This window comes from Aotus nancymaae, unplaced genomic scaffold (assembly GCF_030222135.1).
Source record: "Aotus nancymaae isolate 86718 unplaced genomic scaffold, 86718_ANA_hifiasm-v0.15.2.pri h1tg000033l, whole genome shotgun sequence".
In the NCBI taxonomy this organism is placed as follows: Eukaryota; Metazoa; Chordata; class Mammalia; order Primates; family Aotidae; genus Aotus; species Aotus nancymaae.
The window spans coordinates 15,600,734-15,628,030 of NW_026988447.1; the positions used below are offsets into that span (position 1 = coordinate 15,600,734).

The 27,297-nt window shown below is 41.4% G+C and overlaps 2 long non-coding RNA genes across 2 annotated transcripts in view; one reads left to right on the forward strand and one right to left on the reverse strand.

The window, feature by feature from the left end:
• LOC135277727 (uncharacterized) overlaps window positions 1-18,044 on the reverse strand; it is a 29,984-nt gene extending 11,940 nt beyond the window's left edge. Inside the window, exons 1-2 of the long non-coding RNA XR_010345324.1 lie at window positions 17,903-18,044; window positions 6,717-6,826 (exon numbers count right to left, since the gene is read on the reverse strand). This is a non-coding gene — a long non-coding RNA (uncharacterized LOC135277727). The remainder of the gene's footprint in view (window positions 1-6,716; window positions 6,827-17,902) is intronic.
• Window positions 18,045-20,710: 2,666 nt separating this feature from the next.
• LOC135277728 (uncharacterized) lies at window positions 20,711-26,402 on the forward strand. The gene is made up of 3 exons (XR_010345325.1): window positions 20,711-20,878; window positions 24,889-24,978; window positions 26,035-26,402. It is a non-coding gene; the product is annotated as an uncharacterized LOC135277728 (long non-coding RNA).
• The last annotated feature ends 895 nt before the right edge of the window (window positions 26,403-27,297 follow it).

Sequence of the window (27,297 nt, forward strand, 5' to 3'; positions counted from 1 at the left end):
GCTAGGATGCTGACCGTTCATGCTCCCACTGACATTATCTGGCCTAAATCCTCAGCTTGAAGGTAAAATTCCTTAAAAAGCTTTGAGCTTCCCAAAGTCTCTTTGAGGTTCAAAGGTGAAGTCAATGTTTGCCTCCAAGTAAGAATTTATTAGCTGCTATTGCCAATCAGAGCTGTTTTCTCTGAGCAGAAACGAGCTCCTTGGAACTTTGCAGGTCTCTAGGTCAACAGCTTAACATGCAGGATCTGCAAACGCCTGTGGTCTCATCCACCAGAACTTGCAGGTACACATGGCTTCCTCACCCGGCTCCGCAGCTCGGCTTCCCATCAGAAAACAGCTGAAAAGTACGTGCCGTGTCTTGCCAGTAGACCCAGGTCCTGTCAGACATCAGACTGCAAATCTAAGAAGCTTGAATATCTCTCCTGGGTATTCTGACACACTCATTCTCCAGCTTGACTTAAAAAGAAGAGCTTTCCTTTTTTTTCCTTATGGCATTTTTATTCTCATAGGAATCAGTAAGTAGAAACCTATTTGTAAAGTAATGGGTAAAATGATTACTGGAGTTTTTTTAAATGCTCTTTCTGATGTTCCAATTTTTCTTTAACTCAACAGTGGCAGTTATACTGACAGCCACACTTATTCATGACCCAGAGAAATCTTTGCTTGATACTACATTAAGCACTGTTTGAGAAAGAGCAGCCCTCGGATGGCTTTCTCCACGTGTTCAGGACTTCAGGACCTTGCTACCCTCCCTCCACAGGGGCTGACAATGTTTCAGCAAAGTCGGCTCTTGAGGATGGAATTTCATTTTGGGCAGAGCGATGTCTCAGGATAGTCTTGGGAGTCTGCCTTCCTTAGATAAATGGACCTAAAGATGGCAACATCATCTTCCCAAGATTGACTGCCACAGCACACATGTTGGGAACAGACTTTATTCTGACTGGGGAAAGGCCACTGAATGAGCCCTTTTTAATTAAAACCCCTGAACCTTCCTTATTAAGACTTTTGGCACATGCTGACAGTGGAATTTTTCCTGCATGGTCCTTGTGGGAGCTACCTAGATGACTTTGGCAGAGAAATGACATATAAATAACGTTTAGGATTATTATTATTGGGCTAGGTTCTCATCCTGTGTAACTCTCTGGGAATTCTAACGCTCAGACTTGCTTGTTATAAATACGACATCCTTCACCTTCCTCCAAGTGCACAGGGGACGAGGTAGTAGAGGGCTATGTGGAGGCTAGGAGATGGTGTTGTTTGGAAGATCCATTAATCAAAGTCAGCTTGAAAGTCATCCTGTACATGATTAAATCAGTTATAAAAAATTATTCCCTTATTTCAGGTAACTGATTTATTCCCCAAGTTTCCAGGAATGTAAGTAGCAGGCAGGACTTTATGCCCATCTCAGGAATGGAAAGCAGATTGAATTGGCCCTGTGGGTGATGAGGTTATAGAACAGATGGCACTGACTTGGCCCCAGAACAAGGAACCAGGACCCATCAAGGGGGACCATGTCTCTAGCAAGATAAGACACCACATCTTATCTTGCTAGAAGATAAGGATGGGAGATTATTCCCAAAATTTAAGAGAAGAGCTTCTAGTTAGGAATGCTGGTACCAGATCCAAGCTGACCGCTGATACACTTAGCCAACATGTGAGTCTGTACCATGAGCCAGGAACTGTACTGATCTAGGGTGGTAAAGAGAACAAACAAAGTCCTTGCTCTCTGGAAGCTCAAATTCTAAGGTGAGGGGTGGTGTAACAGATAAATAAGCAAACATGCAAACAAACACTCAAGATAAATTCAGATAAATTTTAAAATGATACAAAGTCAACAAAACAAAGAACAATGATAGAAAGTGATGAGGAAGGGTAAGCCTCGGGAGCCTGGATAGCGCAGACAGAAAGAACAGGGAACGCTTCTCAAAGGAAGGTTCCTTTGAGCTGAGATCCAAAAAATGAGACGGAGCTAGACATGGGGTGACATGACTTCAGAGCTTTCTAGGCAGAAGGCACAGCAAGTGCAAATACCCCAGGGCAAGAGCAGGCTTGGCATGTTCCAGGAGCAGAAAGAAGAGAGGTCCTTGTGCCACCCTATGAGCAAAGGAAAGAGCAGCAATAGGACATAGGGGAGGCCAGATGCCCTTAGGGGCCATCATGAACTGTTTAGACTTCATTGTGCAAGGATGGACAGCCGTCAGGAGTGTGGAAAGGCTATTTGTTGTCTCTCCCTGCCCCTACCCATCCAGTCTCTCCTTTTTTTTCCATCCTAGAATTTTTGAGTTTTAGCAAGCAAATGCCCACACGATCAGAAGGTCAGTTTTCCAGTCTTTTTTGCATATATGTGTGGCCATAGGATAAAGCTCTGGTCAATGAGATGTGTGCAGGAGTGATGTACGCAACTTCTGGACCTTGTTCTTAAAATGTCTGGGCATCTGCTTTACACTCTTTTCCTCATCTTGGTGGTTGCTGCATGCATCTGACTACAGAGCCAACTTTGACTTTGGAGAATCAGTGCATAGAGTAGCACCTTATGATATGGTGAGCACCAAAACAGAAGGAATCTGAGTCCCTTCATGGCTGTATACAACTTGACCACCTGCCTGCCCTGAACCATCTGCTTTCCTTTGCCTGAGCTGTTGAACTTCAGGTTTCTTTGTTATATCAACTCAGCCTACATCCTAACTAATACAGGATGTTTCAGGTAGGAAGGTGACATGATCTAATTTACATTTCGAAGAGATCAATCTAGCTGCCATGTAGATAATGTATTGGGAGGGGAGAGAGAACAAAGTGGATACAGGGAGGCCAGAGGCTAGCTCAGAAGCCATTGCAGTAAAACAAACTAAATGCACTGATGGCTTAGGATAGCCACTCTACAAATAGAGAAGTGAATCCATTTGGGATCAATTTTAGAGGTAGAACCAAAAGGTTTTGAGGAGGGATTGGATGATTGGGAGAGAGAGGCTGAGAAAAGAATAATTAAAATAATTCCTAGTTTGGGATCCTTTGGTGATTTCCCCAGACATCTAGCTGGGATCTGAAGACAATAGGAGGTGGGCCCCATGGTTGGAGGTTGGGGCATCTCTGACATAAGAAGCTACCGACGAGATGGAAAACTCAGAGGTGATACATACCATAACTGTCAGTCTAATTGTCTTCTGTATGGGCACAGATTTCATGCCCCACATTTGAGTCGAAAATACTTACATTCTTTTAGATGCATGTAACAGAAACCAACTCCGACCAGTTTAAGACATAAAAATAGTTTACTAGAAGGATTGACACAGCTCATAGACCCCCAAGTGTAGCCAGATCTAAAAAGAACTAGAACTGAGGACCAAAAAGATGACCGGAACCATCAATACTCTTAGCTCCTTGTCTCTGAACAGACCACTTTTTTTCACTTTTCCACAGATGTGACGAACGATGGTATCTTCAAGGATTCTGAGTTTATTTTACTTCTGGCAAACAAACTATACCAATCTAGATACCCTTAACCACCTGGGAGAAAGAATTTAATCAGCTTTTCTTGGGTCAGGATCCAATCAGCTATAGCTAGGAGGATGAAACCAAATAGTACAAACATGGTTGCTTCTGCCCATCTACCAGTAAGGGTCACAGAGAAAGGTGTCCATGTGAGCTGGGCGGATACCCCCACCCCAGGCTTCTAACAAGGTCCATATTGACTAAGAATATCAATTTCATGAAGATACAGCACCGTAGGATTCAAATGGCCCTTCAGAATGATCTATCTCTAGTGCAAAGTTAAATGGAAACCATCTTGAGCTGATAAATATCTTTCTAAGTTTCAGAGATGTCTTGCATGGAAGATTTCATAGCTTTCCTTGGGGACCATTGGCGGGGACACAGAATTCTCACAAACGCTTTCTTCTTGTTTGTCACCTTTGCACTTGCCACAGCATTTGAAAAGCTCCTCTTGTTCTCTCCTCATTCAGAAGGGGGCCATCTGGGCACCCATTCGATCTGTCAGAATAACCCTCCCTGATGGTACACCTCTGGCAAGGCTGGACTGGAGTAAATATGGAATTCTGTAACTAACTGACCTAGATGTGACCCTGCAGTCTCAAAGATTGTCTAAAGCATCCCTGAACGAACCACAAGGCTTTGGATCTTAGATTTGCTTTTTCTACAAGCATCTATTCTGCAAATAAGTAATCCCATCTTTCTCTTCCCCTTGCCCACTCTCAAACACTCATTCTTTATTCTCATCCAGGGCTTCCTCTCCCCACTTCTCTGAATAAAGTTTAAAATTGAGCTATAAGAACAGATATAGCAGCTCTTTATCTGTCAGAGAAAGATTAGCTAAGCATAGTTATGGGCCCCAGGCAAAGATAGGGATGCAGTCTGCCTCTTAAAGGCTTGATTGGGAGGATTTTATTGTTATTATAAAGATGCACTTTCTTTTAAAAGTTTAGAGCTGGATTTTTTTCCTTCTTTTAGTCACGGGAGGTCATGCACTTTTTTTTTATTAGATACTTCTTATTTTTAAGGCTGAGGCTTAACAGCATGCTCAGTAAGGACTATTGGAACTGAATGCGGCCCCCGAGGAAAGCCTCACCTCCATCTATGGGGCTGAGGGGACACACGTTATGAGCTTCGTGCCTCCTGGTAATATGTGCGGGTCACAGCCCTTTCACGACAGAGCAAGCCCATGGCAGGGGTTGAAATATACTGTTTCCAAACAGCAAGGCAATGAAAAAACGACCTTTTACTATCCTCTCTACCTCATGATTTTTTTTTACTTTTTTAAAATTATGCAAACTAATGATTATGATCAAATAGATATGATGTATAAAAAGCGCTCTAAAAATATAATCTAATTACTTTTATGGGTTTTAAATTTTCATACCAGAGTTTCTGTTTGTGGTGTTCGGAACCAGTCATCATCATCCCTACTGTCACTTAACCAATAACTATCATGAGCTCTTGCTTTTTCTTTCTCGTGCTTTTATTGTGGTAAAATATGCATAGCATAAAATTTATCAGTTTATTTTTATTTATTTATTTTTGAGATGGAGTTTCACTCTTTCCCAGGCTGGAGTGCAGTGGCACAATCTTGGCTCACTGCAACCTCTGCCTCCTGGGTTCAAGCGATTCTCATGCCTCAGTCTCCTGAGTAGCTGCAATTACAGGTGTACCCCACCACACCTGGCTCATTTTTGTATTTTTAGTAGAGACAGGGTTTCACCATATTGGCCAGGCTGGTCTCAAACTCCTGACCTCATGATCCACCCATCTCAGCCTCCCTTAATGCTGGGATCACAGGCGTGAGCCACTGTGCCTGGTGATTTTATTTTTTTAAGTGTACACTTGGGTGGCATTAAATACATTCACACTGTTGTGCAACCATCACCCCATCCATCCCCTCAAACAGAAACGCCATATCCATTAAACACAAACTCCCTTTCCCTCTTCCCCCAGCACCTGGTAACCCCTATTCTACTTTGAGTCTGTATGAATTTGCCTATTCTAGGTGCCTTATACTAATAAAGCATCTACTTTTTATTCCACTCTCCTAATCAGGCACTGTGCCTTGATACCCTGCCATGCAGAGATTGACCACCAGGCTTCCCCACACTCATACAGAGGCCAGAGACCAGCCATTCTAAGTTGTGGTCTCTCAGCAGGAAGACCATCCTCTGTGCCCACTATCTTATTTAAACCTTATATAACCTTGCAAGCTAAAGATTACTATACCCCACTTTATAGCTGCAGAGAATAAAACTCCCACAGATTAGAGCATAATGCTGATAAGTGGCAAATCCAGACTCAACTCAGACCGAATGCCAATTCCTGCTCTCTTAACCTGTACGCCGTCCTCCCTTCCCCGCTGACTACTGAAGTTGTACATCTGCCAACTCCTTGGCAACTCAGAATAGCTGTCCTCCAGATTCTTGCTAAGGATTAAAATCATGACCTCTATGTTGTCCTATGTTTACACAAAACCCCAGGTTGGAAGACATGTGACCTCTGTAGGAGGTAGGCGCACTTCACCGAGAGGCAGTATAGTGCAGTGGTTAAGCACCCAGTCTCTGGGGCCAGGCTGCTTGACCTCAGTAGCTGAGTGAACTTAGCCAAGTTACTTAACCTTCATGACTCACTTTCTACTTCTGTAAATGGAAATGATAATTAGATAATGACAGGGATGATAAGACCAATTTTACTGAGTTCTTATGATGATAAATTAATGTACATAGAGTACTAAGACCACTGCCTAGTGCTTAGAAAACATTATGAATGTGGCAGTTCTTAAGACCTGTCATCCTTTTCTTTCTTTTTTCCTTTTTCTTTCTTTCTTTTCTTTTTCTTTTTAGAGACAGGGTCTTGCTCTGTGGTCCAGGCTGGAGGGCCAGTGGCACGATCATAATTCACTCTAAACTTGAACTCTGGGGCTCCAGCGATCCTCCCACTTCAGCCTTTAAAAGCATTAAGATTACAAGCATGAGCCACCACACCTAGTCTGTCATCCGTTTTTATAGCTAACTGACTCTTACATGCTTTTAGTCACGGATTCTTCAAAGTCAAGTTATGCATCTCTGCATCAGTGACAATACTTTCTGATGCAAATCATAAAAACATGATTCACATTGGCTTAAGTTCCATTAAAATATCTGGAAATAACTGAAATCTAGATGTAGAGCAGACTCCAGACATGCCACAATCAGCAGTGAATGGTGCCATCAACAACTTACTTCTCTGTTACTCCATTCTGCAATCCCAGCATCAGCAGCATCTTAAGGCTGGCTTGTGGGGGCAAGACAGCTTCCAGTGGTAACCAGAGCTGTGTGCTTCCTGTGCAGATCTAGAAAGAGACAGAGCATAAACAAGCTTCACCGTACAATAGTTGAGCCAACTCGTGTGTCATGCCTACCAATGGCCTCTAGCAGTTACCAGGGATATGCCATCAAGGGCTGTTTTTGGAGCTGGAGCTGGAGTGGATCCCTATACAAAATCAGACAGGAAGAACAGCAACAGCCTCAAATCTCTGTACCCCAAAATGCAACATACAAACTTGGCAGACAATTCCAGAAGTTTCACAGTCTGCAGATTAAGACCCTGTAGAAGATATTTCGAACATTACCCATAGAGGAAGCCAGACTCTTAGGAAGTTGTATACATGAAATACACTGTTTCAACCCCTCTTAGAATCACGATGACTGAATTGCATGTCAGTATCATGCCATGGGTCTCTTCTTCACCCATAATAGTGTTAGGAAAAAAGCTTGCTTCTCTTGAGTAATTCATTCAATTTTATTTTATAGACAATGTAAAACATATTTAAACCATATTTTCATCTCCCCTTAGGCACCTTAGGTTCATAGCTTACCTTAAGGAAAAGGTAGAATTAATTTTTCTGTGCTTACCCTGTACTTTGTTTTATTATTTTCCTGTTAATAACTTCCCTTCATCCTAAGTCATTACTTTGTATTGCATGTAGCTTAATATGCAATGTATGGAAAATATATGTATAATCAATGTCAATCCCAGCATTAATAGTTAATTTTTAAAAGCAAACAAATATAAATGTTCAGTTAAGGAGACAATTGAGTAAATTATGCATATTCGTAAAATTAAAGACATTGCCATTAAGAATCATGTTTACAGCACTGAAAAAGAGATGAAAAGTGATACAGAAATTTTAAGAATTTGGAAGATAGGGAAAGCAGATATCTAAAAAAAAAAAAAAAAAAAAAAAAACAATAAATGGACTGATGTCTCATCAGAAAAAACAGAGCCCAGATACAGCGGAATGCTATCCTCGAGGTAGGCAGCAATATAATTGTCAACAAGGAATTGTATACCCAGAGAAACCACGATTCAAGAGTGAGAGCAACATAAAGCAAAGAGGGTTTATCACTCACAAATCATTGCCAAAAGAACTACTGAAGAGTTATTTATTTAGAAATAAATTGAACCTAGAAAACGGAAGTGGAACACATAAAACACTGTGGAGCAAATAAATTGGTAAACACCAGGGAAGTCCAAATAAGTATCAACTATAGAAAAGAAGGAAAAACAAAACTAAAACTCTATGCATAATAAAATGACTAATTTTAGGGCATTTAAAAACAAAACAGAACCAAAATTTTAGATAATGACATAGATCATAAGTGAGAGTCATCAGTATTAAAACATTCTAAGGCCCTGGTATTGTTCCACAGAGGGTAGATGTGTTGATTAAATGTTAGATTTCTTAAATCAAGTATGTAGGCTAAAAAATTCAAGGGTAACCACTAAAAGAATAAAAATTGAATACGTACTTCTAAAAATATAAATATTCAAAATAAATATAATTATATTAAATTCATCCACCAGAAACAGATATTATGAAACTGTTTTTTTAAAAATATGCCTTATCTTCCTAGTGAATTTTTCTTTTTATCATTATTTCATGCTTTATCTTTACCCCTATAAATTATTTTTGTCTTAAAACTTGTTTGTCTTTTATAAATATAAATTCCAGTATCTTGAGTCAACCATTTTTAACATGTTAGAATGTTCCCTAATGACCTTAAAGAAATTAAGTAAATATGTCACATTTTTTCCAGAAAGGCTTTGATTTAGAAGGATGCCCATTTTAATATGTGCATAATATTGATATCATATTCATTACCTTTTGATTTCTAGGCTTCCTATGCATTCACATGCATATTCAATTATTAGCATGCATTTATCCTCCTAGACAGGGGCAATAGGTGTCGAAAGTAGAATATTCTCATTAGATTTTTGGTGGATGCTTGTCATCAAGTTTTGAAAAATATTTTTCATTTATAGTTGGTGAACAGTTTTTATTATGTATAAGTCTTCAATTTTACTCTTTAAAAATATTAGAAGCGTTACAGGATACCCTGTCCTTTGTCCCAGGTTTTATTCAACATTGTTCTATAGGAGATCTTATCCAACAAAGTAAATCAAGAAAAAGGAAATTGGAGGTAAATGGACTAAAAAGGAAGAGATAACATTGTCAATATGCACAAGTAATACGATTTCTTGATGTAAAAAATCCTTGAAAATTTCCATATGGACTATTAGAATTAGGAAAGATTTTAGCAACTATGCTAGATACAGCCACAATACAAATGCAGACTCACGTGTCATCATTAATATTGCCCATATCTAGAAGGACACATCATGTCACATTGTTAGAGCAGGCCTGGAAATCAAAAGATAGTAGATATGAAATTTACTATTATTTACATACTAACATGGACAGTCTATTAAACCAAAATGTTTCTGGGAAAAAATATTAATACATATGTGTATAATTTCTAAAGGCCATTCGAGAACATTCCAAAATGTCAAGAATGGCTGACTCCAGGCAGTAGAGTCTTCAGATATGGCTTTTAACTTTCATCTCTGTAATTGTCTGTTCTACGAAATTTCTACAATAGGCATGTACTACTTGTAATTAGGGGAAAAATGCTTTAAAAAATGAAACTAAAAAGAAGCATTGGGGCCAGGCCCATCCAGCATCTCTATCTTACCTCCCACCTCCCTGAGGAGGTATTCTAACTAGCCTGAGAGTTCTTGCCCGTCCAAATTGCTTTCTGCCTCATTAGTTCTATCTTACTTCAATTCTCATTTGAAAAAAATATTTTTCTCCATTTCTTCTTAGTGTATGCCTTAATTTCTCCGGCTCTGTATCCTCTAACTATATCATCAAATCATGTGATGTTTTGGCTCAGTAGAACCTAGATTATAAGAATATCTTTATTTAAACATACCACAGCCCTTGGCAGATAGCATGGCAGAGACACTGTGAACAAGACCTGACTTTAACACACAGTGTAGGCAGTTGCTGAGAGCTGGGACAGTGTCATAGGGTCTAAAATTCCATCATTAAAACCTTTACATTAATCATTGCCCTCTCTGGGTTCCTCTTTAAAGGTTTAATTCTGCTGGAAGGTAATTAAACATCAAAGAACTCTCCTGTTTAAAATCCGCCTCATAGTGGAAAGGAGTGGAGGAGGTATACAAAGGAAAAACAGTTTTGTATAGTCCAGATTTGGACTAGGTCTGCCTTACGGTGAATTCCCAGCTCTTCTTGCAGCAAGGAAGGATCCTGGGGAGATCAGAAAGGAGATTGGCTCACCCAAGCAGACTTGTTTCACGATATGCTGGTGTTACTTTCTACTAAGAAAGACTTTTTCAGATTATTCTGCCAGAGTGTTCTGTAGAAACTATTACAATCCAAGTTTTCAGAATTTGGACAAATCCTTTTAGTCTTACATCCAAGTACTTGGCTCATGAAAGTGAGTGAGAAAACCCACCAGGAAGCCTCTTTTGATAGACAGAAGTTGCCAGGGTAGGGAGGCTTCTCTGCCTACCCCTCACCCCAGAGCAGGGTCCCACGCTGAGAGCAACGGCAGGACCAGCTCAGTGCCCCCTGCCCAGCCAACAGCCCTAGAAGAGTCTGGGCTGTGCACAGGGCAGCTCCCTGATGAGATTCCAGCTCTAGCCTCTCACTCAAAACCCTGCAACCTGGTCCAACACAGTCACTTCCTTGTCCTGTTCAGATTGGTGTTTAGGTTTATTAGTTTAGAGATTCCCATAAAATAGGTAGAGAGAAGACTGGGAAACCTAGAAATGCCAAGTAAAACCTGGGCATCCTAAATGATCTAATTCGTTTTCCAAGCCCCACGGGAAGTTTAAAAGAGTTGGCAGTTTAGTCAGGCATACAGCCATTCCATCAGTAAACAACAATGGAGCACCATCCCATGTATAAGGCCCCTGCTAGGCCTTGGGGTCGCAGATGGATACAGCACAATCTCTGTTCCAAGAACTTAGCAGCTAGATGGCAGGGATATAATAACAGGCAAATAACCATGAAACAAAGCATTATAAGAGAATATCATGAGAGAGTTCTAAACCAACTTTGGGGCCAAGAGGTAGGGTTAGGCAGATGGGTTGGAGTCCTGGATCCAACGGTCTCTAGCTGTGTGACTTTGGACATGGCCAAACATTTACTGACCATGTTCTGTATGCCAGACATGGCAGAAAGCACTCTACTCTGCATGATCTTGTTTTATCTTTTTAATAACCATAGGAGGTGCTATCTCCTTTTCATAGACTGGGAAACAGAATTCAAAGCAAACACCAAGTTTGCAGTACAAGATGTTTACTAGGGATCAGCACCTGTGAAAAAAAGGAGGGCAGAGGAAGACTGGGCAGAGGAAGAAGCTGAACTTTGATGAAGACCAAACAAAGCCTTGACCTCTTTGGAGCATGGGAATTGCCTGATGGAATGAATGTTCCACTTTGGGCTAAAATGGCTGGGCATTTACATAGATGCAGGCTGCCCTGAGAAAGACATAACCTCTAGCAAGGCAGTTCTCTGCAGCTGAGGAAGACCCTAAAGGAGTTGACCGCTTGAGGTCATTTGCTGGCTGCACCCCCACTGCTGGTAAACAAAATGTGAGTGACATCACTCTGTGTCTACCACAGGATCCTTCCATGCTAAACTTAGAAGGATGAGAAACAACTTTTGCAAGTACTTGGCACGAATTAGCTGCTCAATAAATTGTAGCTTTTGTTATTCAACACAGAGCCTGGGTAGGAAAAATGTCGTGGTAACTCTTGAAGGATGTCTCAAAGAAAACGTCATCCACGTTGGTTGGACCTTAAAACAGTCTCTCCCCTTCTGTCCATGGCTGTCCATGAGTCCATCAGGCTCATGTTAACTACAAGGTGTAACATAGCCAAAGAGAGTGATGTGGGAGGCCTGTTTTGTGGCATGATTTTCTGAAAGTGATAGCAGATGGATTTTGTTCTTATTGTGAGCATTTAGTAGAAATATTTTGTAGTGATAGTGTTTGTGAACAAATGCCTCGGGTGGGAGGGTGGGTGTCATTTACCAGCAGGATAGGGAGGAGGTGGTTGCAGCAATTTGGGAGCCCATCGAAGCTGAGCTCTGCAGGAGCCAAGGCGGAGCGGGGCCTGTGTGGACTTCATGGTCAAGTTGAGAGGCATAGTGATGGAACTGTGGTTATAAGACAGCCTACGCTTTCCAATTACTCACAGCTAGATCTGTTCTTAAAATATAAAAATGACAACAGAGACAACGAGAAACAGGCCTCTGGAACATGTATCCCAACCCACATCCTGACTGCTTAATGCCATTGATCCTATCAGTTCAATGGAGGCTAAGTACCTGATGTGTATAACATTTGGAGAAAATTGTTTATCCTCCTATTCTTTTTTAATTACGAAAATGTGAGAGTCAAATATTTTACTATTTTATGTTCTTTTATGCATGTTTGTAAAGCCCTCCATAGTCTTTGAAGCATTTTCACATTTGTGGCCTCTAGGCTTCTCAGCATCTCTCTCCTTATGGCCTCTGTTATGAATACCCAGTTCCTCTGTGTTGCTGAATTCTACTATCTGTCGGAACAACTTTTGAACTTGGTGCTTGCAAATTCAAGGAACAAGTGACCTGCACTCACAGCCTCTACTTCTCCTTCCATCACCTTCTTAACCTCTTGCAGCATGGATCCCACCACCACCCCTCGACAGAAACTACCCTCATTGCAGGTACCACCAGGGTGCTCCTGGACAATCAGTGCTTTTCAGCATAGCCCCTCTGAAGCAGCTGGCATCTCCCAACCCATCCCCTCTTAGAACTACTCTGTCTGATTTTCTTTTCTTTCTTTCTTTCTTTCTTTTTTTTTTTTTTGGAAGGAAAGAAAGAGAAAGAGGGAGAGGGAGAGACAACAGGATTCTTGCTCTATTGCCCAGGCTGGAATGCAATCTAAAAATAGGTGTTAAAAACCTCTTTTTTGCCGATAATTGTGTTTAACAGCGGAGAAAGGAAGGAATAAGAGAAGAAAATAACAAAGAAACAGCCAACCAATATTCCATTAAGTCTGTGAAATGCTATGCAAATGCTGAAGAGTGATTTACTTCCAATTATGTGGTCACTTTCAAAATAGGTGCAATGTGATACTGAGAAAAATGTTATGTTCTGTGGACCTGGGGTGAAGAATTCTATAAATATTCACTGAGTTTACTTATTCCAGGTCTGAGTTCAAATCATAGATGTCCCTGTTAATTTTCTATCTCGTTGATCTGTCGAATATTAACAATATGGTGTCAAAGTCTCCCACTATTATTGTGCGGGAGTCCAAGTCTCTTTATAAGTCATTAAAAACTTGTCTTACGTATCTGGGTGCTCCTATATTGGGTTCATATATATTTATGATCATTGACTCCTGTTGTTGCATTGATCCTTTTACCATTATGTAATATCCTTCTTTGTTTCTTTTAGTCTTTGTTACTGTTAAAGTCTATTTTGTTAGAGACGAAAGTCACAACTCTTGTTTTTTTTTTTGTTGTTTTTTTTTTTTGTTTTCTCTCCATTTGATTGGTGAGTCTTCCTCTAACCCTTTGTTTTGAGTCTTTGTGTGTCCTTGCTTATGAGATGGATTTGGATACTGCGTACCAATGGGTTTTGACTTTTCATTCAATTTGCCTGTCTGTGTCTTTGATTGGGGCATTTAATCCATTTAAATTTAGGATTAATATTGATATTTGTGAGTTTAATATTGTTGTTAATGCTAGCTGGCTATTTTGCCCATTAGTTGTTGTAGATTCTTCATTACGGAGACACTCTTTACCTTTTGGTAAGTTTTTGGGATGACTGATACTGGTTGTTCCTTTCTGTTTGTAGTGCTTCTTTCAGAAGCTCTTGTAAAGCAAGCCTGATGGTGATGAAATCTCTGAGTGCTTGCTTGTTTGTGATAATTTTTATTTTTCCTTCATTTATAAAGCTTAATTTGGCTGGATATGAGATTCTGGGTTGAAAATTCTTTTCTTTGAGGATATTGAATATTGACCCCCAATCTCTTCTAGTTTGTAGGGTTTCTGCTGAGAGATCTGCTGTGAGTCTGATAGGCTTCCCTTTATGGGTAACCTGACCTTTCTCTCTAGCTGCCCTTAGAATTTTCTCCTTTATTTCAACCCTGGTGAATCTAACAATTATGTGTCTTGGGGTTGCTCTACTTGAGGAATATCTTTGTGGTGTTCTCTCTATTACCTGGAGTTGAGTATTGTCCTGCCTTACTAGGTTAGGAAAGTTTTCCTGAATAATATCCTGAAGAATATTTTCCAGCTTGGATTCATTCTCTTCATGACATTCAGGTACACCTATCAAACGTAAATTAGGTCTTTTCACATAGTCCCATATTTCTTGGAGACTTTGCTCATTCCTTTTTATTCTTTCTTCTCTAATCTTGTCTTCTCATTTAATTTCATTAAGTTGGTCTTCGACCTTTGATATCCTTTCTTCTGCTTGATCAATTTGACTGTTAAAACCTGTGCATACTTCATGGAGTTCTCGTATTGTATTCTTCAGTTCCATTAATTAATTCACTTATATTTCTCTCTATATTGTCTATTCTTGTTAGGATTTCGTCAAACATTTTTTCAGGGTTCTTAGTTTCTTTACATTGGGCTAGGACATGTTCTTTTAACTCACAGAAGTTTCTTATTATCCACTTTCTGAAGCCTAATTCTGTTATTGGAATGCACTCATTCTCCATCAGGCCTTGATCACTTGTTGATGAGGAACTGTGATCCCCTGTAGAGGGAGAGGCATTCTGATTTTGGGTATTCTCAGCCTTTTTACACTGGTTTCTTCCCATCATTGTGAATTTATCCACCTATCGTCTTTGTAATTACCGACTTTCAAATTAGGTCTCTGAGTGGATGTCCAACTTGTTGATTCCCAGCACTGGAATCTGAGCAACCCACTGTGCCGGCTAATACAGCGGCATTAAGATTGATGGTGCTTTTCTCCCTGGGAATCTCCGGTCTGGCTTCATTCTTGAGTCCCTTTTTCGATCAGCTGAATAGGCTACTCTGCCTTCCCGGAGCTCCAAACGTCAACCAAAAGGGGACCCAGTCCCGTTTACTCTACCATCGCACCAGGGCGCTGGCAAAAACGCCGCGCCGGCCACAAGAGTCGCACTGATGACCCGTGGGGCTCCTCCACTGGGAATCTCCTGGTCCGTGAGCAATAAATATTCATCTGAAAGTGTGGCGTCCTCTCATTCTCTGTGCTTTCACTGGGAGCTACAATCCTGAGCTGCTAGTAATCGGCCATCTTGGATCTCTCCCTCTGTCTGATTTTCTTATAACACTAAGCATTGCCAACACATTTAAAATTGAGTACTTGCTTCTACCAGTTACTAATGGTTGCTTGGAGTGTTATACAGAGAGAAAAATTCAAGTTACATCTAGGACACTGTGATTGATTAATATGCCTGTCACTGGCCTGAAAAAGAGAGAAGTGGCACATGTTCTAGCCATTCACCATCTGATATCACACATATTGATTTCTCTTATTTCTCTTTGGTTTCTCCTCTTTTTTCTCTCTATTTAGACACTTGATTTCTTCTTGATCCCTAATGGAGTCTAAATTATTGAGAAGACAAAATGAGATGATATATAGAAAGCTCTTGAATATATTGGATTCTGAATCAATAGCAACCAGTATTATCATCCTCAGTTTTCTATTGTCTTTGTAGATTTACTTCATTAGATATCTGTGTCTTTTCTTTATGCAACTTAGCCGCTACCTTGGCTCCCAAGTCTACTTTTCCAGCCCCAACGACCATCTACACTTAAAAAAGAAGATAAGGTAGAGAATAAAAAGCAGAAAACTTTGCAAAGGGTAAAGCAAATACAGGAAGTCCTAGCCCGAGGAAGGACTCTGAGCAAGCACTCAAGAGAAAGAAAAAAGTTTGATGATATGAGTCTATACCTAGAAATTTCTAAAGACTCTGTCAGAAGCCTCCTGGAACTGATAAACAAATTCAGTAAAGTTTTAGGATACAAAAGTAATGTAAAAAAAATCAGTATCATTTCTATACACTAATAATGTTCAAGCTGAGAGCCAAATCAAGAATGCAATCCCATTTACAATAGCCATACACATAAAAAAAATACCCAGGAATATATCTAACCAAGGAGATTAAAGATCTCTATGAGAAGAACTACAAAACACTGCTGAAAGAAATCAGAGATGACACAAACAAATGGAAAAATGCTCCATGCTCATGGGTTGGCAGAATCCATATTGTTAAAATGGCCATACCGCCCAAAACAACCTACAGATTCAATGTTATTCCTATCAAACTATCAACATCATTTTTCACAGAACTAGAAAAACTATACCTTCATATGGAACCAAAAAAGAACCTGAATAGCCAAAGCAATCCTAAGCTAAAAGAAAAAAGCTAGAGGCTTTACATTATCCAACTTCCAACTATATTATAAGGCTATGATAACTAAAACAGCATCATACTGCTACAAAAACCAGTGAAACAGAATAGAGAACCCAGAAATAAAGTCGTACACCTATCACCATCTGATCTTTGACAAAGTTGACAGAAATAAGCAATGTGAGAAGGACTCGCTATTCAATAAATGGTGCTGGGATAGCTGGCTAGCCATATGCAAAAGAATGATACTGGACCTCTACCTTTCACTATATAAGAAAATTAACTCAAGATGGACTAAAGATTCAAATGTGAGACCTCAAACTATAAGAATACTAGAAGAAAACCTGGGAAACCCCATTTTGGAAATTGGCCTTGGGAAATAATTTAGACTAAGTCAACAAAGACAAAAATTAACAAGCGGGACCTAATTAAACTAAAGAGCTTCTGCACAGCAAAACAAACAACCAAAAACCAAAAACAACGACAACAGACTATCAACAGAGTAAACAGACAACCCACAGGATGCGAGAAAATATCTGCTAACTATGCATCCAACAAAGATCTAATATTCAGAATCTATAAGAAACTTAAACAGTTGAACAAACAAAAAACAAAAACCCCATTAAAAAATGGGCAAAAGACATGAGCAGACACTTCTCAAAAGAAGACATACAAGCAGCCAACAAACATGAAAAAAAATTCAGTATCACTAACAATCAGAGAAGTGCGAATCAAAACCACAATGACATATCATTTCACACCAGTCAGAATGGCTGTTATTAAAAAGCCAAAAAAACAACAGATGCTGGTGAGGCTGCAGAGAAAGGGACCACATACACTGCTGGTGGGAAAGCAAATTGGTTCAGCCACTGTGGAATACAGTTTGAAGATTTTCAAAAAACATAAAACAGAACTACCATTTGACCCAGAAATCTCATTACTAGGTATATATCCAAAAGAAAATAAATCTTTCTTCCAAAAAAACACATGCACTTGTATGTTCATTGCAGCACTTTTCATAATAACAAAGGCATGGAATTAACCTAGGTGTCCATCAATGGTGAATTGGATAAAGAATTGGTACATATACACCATGGAATGCTATGCAGCCATAAAAAGAACAAAATCATGTCCTGTACGAATCCTAGAAGAAAACCTAAGAAACCCAATGGGAGCAGCTAAGGGCCACCAACGTAATGCAGGAACAGAAAGCCAGATATTGCATGTTCTAACTTACAAGTAGGAGCTAAACACTGGGTACTCATGAACATAAAGATGGCAATAATAGATACTGGGGACAACTAGAGGTGGGAGGGAGGGAGAGGAGAAAGGGTTAGAAAACAAACGATTGGGTACTATATTCACTACCTGAGTGATGGGATCAATCATATCCCAAACCTCAGTATCACGCAATATACCCTTGTAACAAACCTGCACATGGACCCCTGAATCTAAAATAAATGTTGAAATTATTTTCTAAAGCATAAGCAAAATCAAAAAACTATGGAAGGTGAAATTATTTTCTCTTCTAGGAGCCTGTTCATTTGTTTGCTTTCAACCAAACCAGAAAGCTTCAGAGGAAAGAACGATTTCAGAAAATGTATTTTGTGTCTTTATGCTCTAGCAGAGGTAGGACCCCCCATACCAGAAACACTGACCTCAAAGTGCTCTGACTTCTGGCTCCACAATGTGACCTCCTGATGACCTCACTGCCTGGCTTCCTTTCCTGTCTCTTGCCTTCTGCTCACCTGTTCTGAGCCTTCTTTGAGTGCCTCTCCAAAGGTAGAAGAGCCAGGCTAGGAGGAGAAACAGAAACACAGAAGTACTAGTAGATCAAAACAGAGAGAAGAGGGGGGAAATCCGAGGAGGGGAAGCAGCTGCCAACAGTGGAGCCCTCCTCCCCCAAAGCCTCTCTCAGCCTCTGCTACCTTCACCTGCCTCTGGCCTTTGAGACACCAGATGCCATCCTGGCCGACCCATGGAGGAAGGGCTTTCAGCCCTCAGTGTCTATTTTCTGCCCCACTGATGAATGTGAAAAAGATGAATTTTGCTTTTTTTATAGGATAGCTGTAATCCCACAATTTCTCTTTCCTTTAAGCCAGGGGGCATCAGAAAGATTTCTGCTGGCCACAGAAGCGGCTGTTGCCCTGGCTGTTCTTGATTAGTCAGAGCTCCCAGTGAGAAGGTCTTCGGCTTCACAGGCTCCTCTGTCACCACCCGACTCTCAGAATAGGAGTCTCCCCTCCACGGTCTTCTCAGGAACCTCAGATTCTAGAAAACAAAAAGAATTCCCTCCTCACAGAAGGCTTACTCATCCCTGCTTCAGCTGGTTTCTAATACCAGTGCTGGGGATTTTTCATGCTCAAGAGGTTGACTTTTTCACGGAGGACAATTCAACCCTTGTTTGGTGACCTGCAGGGTCTCCCTTCTGGGCCTGAGAGGTGATGGCTAGAGAGCGGCCCAGCCCTGGGGATGGGTCACTCAGGGTAATGGCTCAGCCTCAGGGCTGTAGCTCAGGCAAAAAGCAGCTGCCTCTGTGAGGCCAGGGACTGGGTGTGGATTCTGCAGCATCCCCAGTCTAAGGCTGTCAGCCCCTCATCCCCAATCCGAGGAGAAAACTCTCCCAACCATAAATACATGAGTTGCCTTGTTGCATTAAATTGCATTATAAAGAAATCCATTAGCCACTCTGAGCACTGCTCTCCTCTGGGGCCTTCCTGGCACAAAGATATTTTATCTTTTTAATGAATAAAACATGCTGATTTCCTAAAATTAAAAAGTGTGGTGGTAATGGAGAATCCTCAGGAAGGATTCTGAAGCCTGTGAGCTGTGGAGCAGAGGACCGAAAATCCTGGCTGTGGGGCTTCCTGTATCTGCCACTGAGTGATGCTCCTTCCCCAAAGGGCCTTGCCTCTTCCTTCCTGAGGTCCACTGTGCTTCCCTGCCTGGCCCACATGGCAGCCCACCGACGAGGGAACTGCGGTTCACTGAAAAATCACTGACACGAGGCCGACCGAGTAATAGGAGAGAAAGCATCCTAATTCACTCAACGTGTATCCACGGAGGCTTCAGAATGAAGACCCAAAGGCGGTGGGGAGCTATCTGTTTTTATGTTTAAGCTTAACGAAGTGTGGACAGCCAGGTAGAAGTCTGATTTGACAAAAGGGGGGATAATCTAATGTTAATAGACTGAGTCAGAAAATCCAGCAAGGCCTGTCTGTCTAGATTCTTCTTGGCCTCTCTAAAGCATTGCTTCCTTCTGGGCGTAGGGCAGGGCCTCTCTGAAATAGGGGTCTTGTGACCTACAGTCAAACCAGGTAGGTCAGATACATTCTTTATGGTCAGTTTTCACAGATAATATATTTAGATTTTATGGCTGGCTTTGGGGAAAAGGGGTTCCGGTTTCTGTAAGCTGCCTTGGGGAAGAGGGATTCTAGTCTCAATGGCTGGTGTTGGGAGAGAATGGGACTCAGAGGAGGGAAGGAGAAGGTCAGAGAGAAACTTTTGCTTCTGGGGCTGCTGCTGAGTCCTTCCTTTTTGGGTTCTGTTTTCTGAGCCCCAACAGAACCATGCCCTATGCAGCAGGTGCTCGCGAAGTTTCTACTGTCCACATCAGGAGAGACGTGGAAGCACTGTTCCCTGACCCCTGCCTGTCTCCCCTCTGTGTTCTTGCTGGCTCTGGCTCCTCCCTCTCTCCCAAAAGTCCCAACTAAGTGTGAACTGTAATGAATAGCCACAGAGACAGGCCAGCCCAAAAGCTAAGACAAGACTCTTATCACGTTCAGAAGACACAGCTCCCAGCTAGAGGCCACAGCCATTTTCCCAGAAGTGTAGAGAGGCAACTAAACCTGGCCGTCAATGCTTTGCCCTTGGAGGAACTAGAAACACGTGCTGGGAAAACAAAAAGGGTTGGAGTTTTAGGGAAAAAGAAAATTAAGTGCACAAAGCTGTGTACCTTTTGCCCTCCCTCCCCACTTCCTAGCTTTTTGCCGGGGGTGGGAAAAGCAGGGAAGGAGCTCTATGCAATGTGTGGAGCTTGAGTAAGGCCAGCTACATCATTTGCAGGACATAGTACAACGAAATATAAGGCTTTTTGTTCAAAAACCAGGGCAAAGTGCTAAAATTAAAAGCTTTTCACTTTCTTCCGCAGTCTTTCTCTCTCAACTTGTCATGGAGTTTTTTATTTGCTATTTAACGTTGTTCTGAGTAAAGAAAAATTAGAATGTAAAATTATTAGCCCGAATTTTAACATTCTACTTTATATCGTGCAACGCCAGCTTTAAATGCAAATTTAAAAGCATTTAACTCAAATGCAGAAGCCCTGACATTACACAATTTGTATTTCATAGCTCGTATGTGCATACATATTCTGTCCTTTCCAGAAGAGGGGAGATGCTGTCTTTATTTCCCTTTGTGACATATGCACATTCTACTGACGTTCTCTACCTTTGGTTTACTGAGGAGTTAAGGAAGGACTGAAGACAAAAGAAACTATGGGTTGCTCTCTCTTTCTCTTTCTATGTCGCCATTTTCACTTAAGTGGTTGGTCAATACAAGGAATTAACTCAGATGCTATGTGCAAATGGGACAGGAAGAAATGGTGACATGCATTTTGCACACCTTCCTCTGCTCAGGTGTGTGCACTATTTCACAAAAGACAAGTTCAAAGATAAAAATGATTGTGAATTTCAAGATGGTGTCTGTAGACAATTAAGCCAAGCACCGGACCTTCTGAGCATCAGAAAAGATGCCCTGATGTGCCCTCTGGCCTCTGGCTGCAGATTGGGAGGGGAAGCACCAAAGACCCACCCTACATATAGGCACAGCACAAGCCGAAGTAACAGCAGCTGGCTGCCCTTGGTCGTGATGGGCTCTACCTTTAAAGTGGCTTGGAGGGGACCAACGGGGCTTTCAGCATTCAGAAAGGGGCCCACATAAGCAGGGACATTGACATCCCAGTTTGAATAGGCTGCCTGGAGGGGTGAGGAAAGGAGCATCCACAGGTGGCCTGTGACCCAACCGCAGAGTCGGGGAAGCAGCTGTCTCTCTCTGAAGACTTACACTGACCACAGACAGAACTTGGAAGGACACGGGGATTGAATTTGACTGGAAGTCACTAGATTGAACTGAATTACCCAAACATCACTGTTTGACATTGTCTGCTTGGTAGGTCTCCGAATCAGATATTAAAATCAGTTCTACAAAGAAAGCTCTATTTCCGCACACCTCCGTTTTGTGGATTGCTGTAATTTGTGAAATCTTCATCCTTGTGACTATCAGTTGAGCACTCACTGTGTTGCCAAGAACTATTTTCAACACTAGATACACATTTATCATCACATTAAAGAAGTCCCGTAGCACCCCGAAATTTTGCTTCAAAGCACTTCCCGATTTTGTCATCGTACATGTATTTGGATGATTATTTTGATTAATGTCTGTCTTCATAGCGAGACTGAGCTGCCTGAGGGCAGGGACCATATGACCAACCAGTCTTCCCCAGCAGCTTGCTAAATGCTGCATCGACAGGGGTGCCGACACGTACAATTGTTTAGGCCATGTGGTACGCAAGAGCAACGCATCTAAAGAGGTGGTCTTCGCATTGAAGACACTGTAGACTGAAGTTTGTATGATGACAGCTTTCTGGCGGGTGGCAGTAACGTGTCTTACTCTAACATATTCAGTATAGTATGACAATTTCCAAACAGAAGTAAAATGTCTTGAGCAAGGGGTGCATTTTTTAAGTTTCACAAAGATACTATTTAGACTAGTGCAGCATGCCTGATTAGCTAATCAATCGGTGCCTCAAAACATCCCACATCACCCTAAGTGACTGGCAGCTCTGTCCAAATAAGATGTTGCCACTAAAAACAAAAAAGTTTTATATGCATATATATGTAGATGTATATATATTTACATATATATAATGTAATATATATATAAAGTTATATATGCATCTACATATAATGCAATATATATGTGGTTTTGTGATATATACATTTATGAAGGAAATGTGATATGTCTACACACACATACATATAAATTCCTTCATAAATACAGAAAGAACAGGCCACCCTGCATCAGCCATTTGGCTGCTTTCAAATACTGAAGACTCAGAGGAGTATTTGATTTGCTTCAATCTGAAACTACATGGGCTCTCTCTGCTCACTCTTTCTCTCTCTCTCTCTCGCTCTCTCTCTCCTTCTCTCCTCTAATAAATAAGGAAAAAAGAAAGTCTTTTCTCACCAATTCTAACAACTGGCCTTACAGATGGGATTCATGCCCCAAAATGAATAAATTCCAGGGTGGCAACATGCAGATTAATTAGGCAGGAAATCATCTCCCTGCAGCAGCCCGCTGCGCATTCTCTAACAAGACTAAAAATGATTTGTGCCACCTGCTTATGGCTCCAAGCATTTGCCTTGGTCCTTCAACGACTCTATTAAAAACTTTTTGATTAACTTGGCCCAATGGTCAGCTTTTTGTTTGTTTGTATCTTTAGAATAAATAAATAGCTGTTCCGCATCCCTGTGCCTGGAGAGCCACCTGGGCGATTCAGCAGCAAGTAATTAGGCTTGAGATACCAGGAGTGTAAACGTCAGGTCTGACGTTACCTGCAAGACTCAAAATTTGCCTGATTTATAAAAACTCCATAGCACTGGTGTGTAGAGTAAACTTTCCTTCCCATTTATTTTAAGGACATTTTAGCTGTCAGGAGTTAGGAAGAAGGTGGCTTTGGTTTTTACAAGGCTGCAATATTTTTCACCGTTAGGTGTTGAGAGGTGATTGCATGTGTGTGTATACACAGACACATTCCCCGGTTTGGACCCCAGTCATAATAAATTTATGTGCTATTTACACATGGCTCTAAATCATTTCACTAAGAGGAGCACACAGCCTAGAAATTTAACTGTTCTTTCTGGTGCATAAATGACTACCTCTGTTAAAAAAAAAAAAAAAAAAAGAAGGTAGGGAAAGGAAATAGCAGCTTTCCCTGTCACCAGCAAACTAATGATGATAGCTTGTTCTTGTCTAGAACCAAGTGAAATGCTCTTCCAAGCATGAGTTCATTTGAGTGTCATAAAATCCCTGTGAAGTAGAAAGAACAGGAATTATTGGGCTGATTTTTTTTTTTTAAATAAATGGAGAAACTGATGCTCAGGAAAGAAACTGACCTTCTCAAGTTCATGCAGTTTGTGAGTATTCCAACTAAACTAGACTCTGGGGCTTATGATATCAAGTAGTCCAGCAGTCTTTTTAAACTACACTGCATCTGTAAGCCACTAAGGCCGTACCATCCACTACAGGCTCATGCTGTGTTTTGGACATCTTGGCATAATAGTCAATTTCCTAAGCCTTGGGCAGTTACTGAAAAGTTACGCCCCATTGTGGATTTGGGCCTGGATAGGACTAAGCACCATCACAGGTGGGCACGAGCATACTTATTACTGGACTCACGGAAGACATCATCATTCAATCACCTTTCTCGTTGGCTGATGGCTTGGATCAGATCAAAAAAGAAGTTAGGTGAAGTCCTTGTGTCCTCAGAAAACACAGGCATGATTTGCCACAGAACTTACTGTTTTTTTTATTCCTAGGGTGTCAAGAGAATAATCACTCACTTTGCTTCTTTGCTTTAGCTTGCTTCTAACTCGTTCTGAAATTGGAATTCTCATTGAGGAATTCTTCTCAAGATAGTATGCTAAACAGCTTCTACTAATTAACCAGTGAGGGAAACAAAATATATTTTACCCCAAAATATACATCTTGTTTTTTTTTTGAGACAGAGTCTCATGCGCTGTCTGCCAGGCTGGAGTGCAATGATGGGCTCTTGACTCATTGCAACCTCCGCCTCCTGGGTTCAAGCGATTCTCTTGCCTCAGCCTCCCAAGTAGTTGGGATTACAGGCGCCTGCCACCACACCATCCTAATTTTGTATTTTTAGTAGATACGGGGTTTCACCATGTTGACCAGGCTGGTCTCAAACTCTTGACCTTAAGTGATCCACCCGCCTCAGCCTCCCAAAGTGCTGGGATTACGGGCATAAGCCATTGAGCCCAGCCGAATATATTTCTTTGGCATAATTTGATATGGCTATTCAGAGAGGCTGCAAGCACAAGAATAGTCCTGCAATTTCCTCCTTCTGGGGGGAAGGGAGATTTGCATCTGTGGAGGAAATAAAGTGAAATAACTAGGAGATGCAAACAGGCCTTTTCTGAGGCAACCCCTTGTCCAGATCTAGGAAAGATTAAGTGATGGGGTTGGGAGGGAGAGAGAATGAGAGAGAGAGAGACTGACTCAGAGTCTGACACCTTTGAAAGTCTGACAGAGAAACTGTTATTACAGGCTACTATTTATCTATTCTTTAAGGGTTGCTACCTGTGAGGTTCATCTGTATAACAAGATCATCCTCACTCGCCAGGCTACTGGTCTTATGCTAGCCTTTTTCTCTTCTCTCCCTCTTGTAACCTGTCTTGGCATGCTCCAAGCCCCTATTTTTTTCTGTAAGCTCAGGATGGTATAAAAACTTCAATCATCAACCCCCACCTTTGAGCCTCATATTTTTGTGTATGATTCTCTTGCCCATATGCATGTCAATAAATTTACATGCCTTTTTTCTTTCATCTGTTATCAATTTGTTTCATAGGCTCAAATTGTTGAAACTTCAGGGGAAAGATTTAAACTTTCCTACACCGGAATCAGCATGGGAGAAGCACCCAGTTGCTACTCCAGCCAGGTATTTTTGAGGAAACTGTTCTTGATTACATTGATTACTGTATAGTTACTATATTATTTCATTCCCAACGAAGTCATGACAAGTTGCTAACCATTATGCCTCACCACTTGAACCAAGACACTAACACATGAAGCCTCTTAAGGCATAAAACTGGCTGAGCTCAGTGGCTCATACCTGTTATCCCAGCACTTTGGGAGACCAAGGTAGGAGGATTGCTTGAGGCCAGGAGTTTGAGACCAGCCTTGGCAACATAGCAAGATCTCATCTCTACAAAAAAAGTAAAAAATTAACCAAGTGTGGTGCTGCAAGCGTGTAGTTTTAGCTACTTGGGAGGTTGATAGAGGAGGATCACTTGAGTCCAGGAAGTCACGGCTACAGTGAACCATGACAGCACCACTGCACTCCAGAGCAAAGCCCTGTCTAAAAAAAAAAAAAAAAAAAAAAAAAAAAAATTAATTAAAAAATAACCCCAGTGGCTCACGCCTGTAATCCCAGAACTTTGGGAGGCCCAGGCGGGTGGACCACGAGGTCAGGAGTTCGAGACCAGCCTGGCCAATATAGTAAAACCCCATCTCTACTAAAAATACAAAAATTAGCTGGGTGTAGTGGTGAGTGCCTGTAGTCCCTGCTACTCAGGAGGCTGAGGCAGAAGAATCACCTGAACCCGGGAGGTGGAGGTTTCAGTGTGACAAGATTGCGCCACTGCACTCCAGGCTGGGCGACAGAGTGAGACTCCATCTCAAAAAAAATTTAAAAATTAGAAAAAAGAAATAAATAAACCCTACAGCTCTATCCAGACCCACCACATCCTCTGCTGGGTATGATTTGAAATCTATGCTGAGCCTGGACCATTGGTTTGCAAATGAATCTAAGACAGGTCACCTACCATCCCCCACTAAGCCTCCATTGCTATAGCTGGAACTATAAAGTGACAAAAGTAGCATACCCTCTTCATACTCTATGTAACCCAGTATCTTAACCACAAAATGTATTTTGAAGTTTTATTTTCTCTCTTCTTAATCTTAAGAAAATCCTTTCTTCCTCTTTCTATTCCAGACACTCCCTGCACCATATGTGCTTGTCTAATGATGTACTTGCTTAGAAGCTCCAGGGGCTAATCTTGAAATAAACCAGGCATAGAGACCCAGTTTCGGAAGTCTCCCCTCCTAGAAATTGCCTCAAGGTGGTTAATCTACAACCCGACCATTGTCAAAATGGTGCCAGCCCATATTCCAGGTGGACATCTCAAGATAGACATTGGAGCAAGAAATGCTGACCTCCATCCTGCCCCACTCACACAGGCTTTCTATACCAAGTTTCCCTTCTCAACCCCTTCACTCAGCCTAGAAACCTGAGATGGTTCTTTGAGACCTAAGTCCAGCCATTCTTCTCAATAGCTGGCATTTGAATAAAAATGCTTTCCTTCCACCCCATCTTGCTTCTCGTTTTTGGCTTCCAAGCAAGCGGCAAGCAGCCAGGCCTGAGTTTGGTTAAACCTGGTCATTGTGTGTCAAGCTAAACTATTTTAATTTTCTCATAGAACCATGGATTTGTTTGATTATCTATTATCTGTCTTCAAAAAAAATAAACTGTAAATCCCTACAATCTCTATTAAAGAGAGGCTGGTGGACCTCTCCATGCCTGAAAGGGAAAGTGAGCAATCCCGGAGGCTTCTTCCCTGGCTTGCTTCGTCAATAGCTACAGACCAGAATGTTCCCACTGCAAAGAGGATCTGAGACTTCTTGCTTGAACAGGAGAGTGAGCACTTTCTGCACTTTTTTTCCCCAACTTGCTCCAGAGATAATTGTTGTTTGCGTCGAATAGTACCAAATATTAAATGCATTTAATAAAGATGTCTTCCAAACAGGCTTTGTGTAAGCAATGTGGCTGTTTATTCACCTGGGCGCAGGTGGACTGAGGCCAAAAAGAGTGTCAGCAAAGGGTGGTGGGATAGCAGTTGGTTTTATAGGTTTGGGGTGGGCAGTGGTGTTATAGAGTAAGATCAGTTACAGTGGTGGGGGTAGGGACAAGGAGTATACACTACATAAGTTCAGTTACAATGGCAGGTGGGGTAAGGTGTAAGAGTAGTTAAGATGGTAGGGTGAGCAGAGGGATATTCACAGAGCAACAATAGTTAAGATGGCAGGGTGGGGTGAGGAGTATTCACATTATCATAATAACAGTTAAGATGGCAGGGTGGGGAGAGAAGCTTAATGTCCGGCGGAAGCTTTGCTGGGAGATCAGGGATAATGGTGAATGCAGGCAAGGGGTGGGGGTCAATCAGCCGAGGCAGGCAGGACTTCACACTTTCTGGATCCA